Consider the following 2413-nt stretch of genomic DNA (forward strand, 5'->3'; position numbering starts at 1 on the left):
CTACCAACTCTGTTTTACTGTTCTCTCCCAAGCACTTAGTACAGTGCTCTGCACACAGCAGGCGCTCAATAAATTCATTCATTCAATTGTACTTATTGAGCGTTTACTCTGTGCAGAGCACTGTTCTAAGCACTTGGAAAGTACAGTTCAGCAATAAAGAGAGACAATCCCTGCCCACACCGGGCTTATAGTCTAAAGAGGGGGAGAATAAATGGCAGTGATTGATTGATAATTTTCTCCAGAACATAGAAAAATTCACCCTAAGAGCTGTTGACCCCTCCACATAGGCTCCAGCAATCAACCAGACCTTCAGAACCACCAGCATCCCAAGGGGGGTTGAATTTTTTTCTTTCTTGACAAAGATTTGCAACAACTGGATTATCCCCAAACCTGAAGGTCAGTTCTGTCCTCCAAAGATTGTTGAAAAATCTCTTCTGTTTGCAGATGAAAGGCAAGCATCTACAGAAGAGAGAAAGGAAGACCTTTAAGACCAGGACAGAGGGAGGGAAACTAGTCTCTCTCTGCCGGAAATGTTTACCTTCCCAGTAGCTCACCTTTCTCAAGTAGCCCAGTAATGATGTTGTCTGTTTCCAAGTGTTTATCCCCTCCCCTGCACCTTTCTCTCTAGGCCTCCCTCTCCCCCAAGAATCTATTGTTTCACTTGTTCTTCTTTAACCTACTGGCTCTGTTTCCAAAGACCAAAGCCAGCCTGCACTTTGGATTTGAAGACTAATGTGAATACCATTAGAAAAAACAGAAGTCTGCTGGAACTGTCAATTTTCTGCCTCTGCTGGAATTAGATGTATATTTACAATTTTACCAAGCAATTTCCTAAATGGCACCCAGATTGTGTTTCCTCTAGAGGGCTGTTTTTTTTCCCAAAGATCCTGCCGTTTGTTTATATTCAGTTAAATCAAAAAGGTATTTGCTGAATTACCCCACGATAAGAGAATCAAACTCCAGCAAATAAAATCCCTCCAGGATTCTTGCTTACAGAATCCCATGGCAAGCCTTTTCTTATCCTATAGTTTTTTGTTGTTGTTGTTTTTATGGAATTAGTTAAGTGCTTACTATGTGCCAGGCACCGTCCTAAGTGGTGGAGACACTGTATTAAGCTCTGGAACACTGGCACACTGAGTTGTGCATGTAGAACATTCCATTCTTCAGGTCTGGTTTCTGGGAAATAGACAAACGTGGAAGAAACAATGAGTCACCAGCTGGGTCCTTCCCTACTGAAATCCTAACAGACATCTGAGTGGGAGAGAGTGGGGTAACCATCCAAGGCCACAAAGACCAGTGACTTTATGGACAAATCATATTTACTACCCAATCTTTTGTTTTGATGAACCCTGAACTGTCTGGAATGTTCTTTGGGCATTGAATGTTCTGTTCTGGAAATGTCTAGGAAGAAAGAGATCGACCAGGGAAGAAGGAGGAACATAAGAACATGTAGTACTGGACAGACCATCTCTACTTCTCAGAAATATTTCATTTCTTTGGGATTGGCCAATTCCATCCTTTGAGATATATTTTCCTAATTGAATTTCCCAATTTTCATGTCTCCCCAGATGTTACCTTCATCTACAATGGGGAAACATGGGCAAATAACAATGCAGTGGATAGAGCACAGGCCTACAAGTCAGAGGACCTGACCTAATCCTGGCTCCACCATTTGGCTGTTGTGTGACCTTGAGTAGGTCATGTAACTTCTCTGTGCCTCAGTTACTTCAGCTGTGAAATGGGGATTAAGTCTCTGAGTCCCATGTAGGACATGGACTGTGTCCAACCTAATTTTGTCTTGTCTTATGCTGTCGAGTCATCTTCGACCCATAACAACGCCATGGACACATCTCTCCCAGAATGCCACACCTCCATCTGCAATCGTTCTGGTAGTGTTTTTCTAGAGTTTTCTTGGTAAAAATACACAAGTGGTTTACCATTGTCTCCTTCCATGCACTCAACCTTGGTCTCTACCCTCGACTGTCCCATGAGCTGCTGCCCGGCACAGGGGAGTTTTGACTTGTAGCAGATTGCCTTCCACTCACTAGCCACTGCACAAGCTAGGAATGGAATGGATATGTCTCTGCTTGACTCTCCCTCTCATAGTCGAGACTGGTAGATTACTGGAAACTCTCCAAGTGCGACCCTGAGAGGGGACCAACCTGATTAGCTTGCAGCTATCCCAGTAGAGTACCTTAAGAAATACCACATAAAAAAAGCAGAAGTGGAACAAAGTCACAGAATTGGGTAATTGACCAAAGCTGGGCTGGGGAACTCAGGAGGAGTTAGATTCTAATTCTGGCTCTGCCACTTGCCTGCTATGTGACCTTGGGTAAGTCACTTAACCCTCTGTGCCTTATCTGTCAAATGGAGATCAAAGACCTGTTCTCCCTCCCTCTTAGAGTGTGAGCCC

At 43.7% G+C, this 2413-nt stretch overlaps 1 non-coding gene across 1 annotated transcript; it reads right to left on the reverse strand.

Annotated features, from left to right (window-relative positions):
- Positions 1-2018: 2018 nt before the first annotated feature.
- Positions 2019-2156, reverse strand: LOC114807516. The gene has a single exon (XR_003755576.1). It is a non-coding gene; the product is annotated as a small nucleolar RNA SNORA7 (small nucleolar RNA).
- Between the last annotated feature and the right edge of the window lie 257 nt (positions 2157-2413).

Source organism: Ornithorhynchus anatinus, chromosome X2 (assembly GCF_004115215.2).
Source record: "Ornithorhynchus anatinus isolate Pmale09 chromosome X2, mOrnAna1.pri.v4, whole genome shotgun sequence".
In the NCBI taxonomy this organism is placed as follows: domain Eukaryota; kingdom Metazoa; phylum Chordata; class Mammalia; order Monotremata; family Ornithorhynchidae; genus Ornithorhynchus; species Ornithorhynchus anatinus.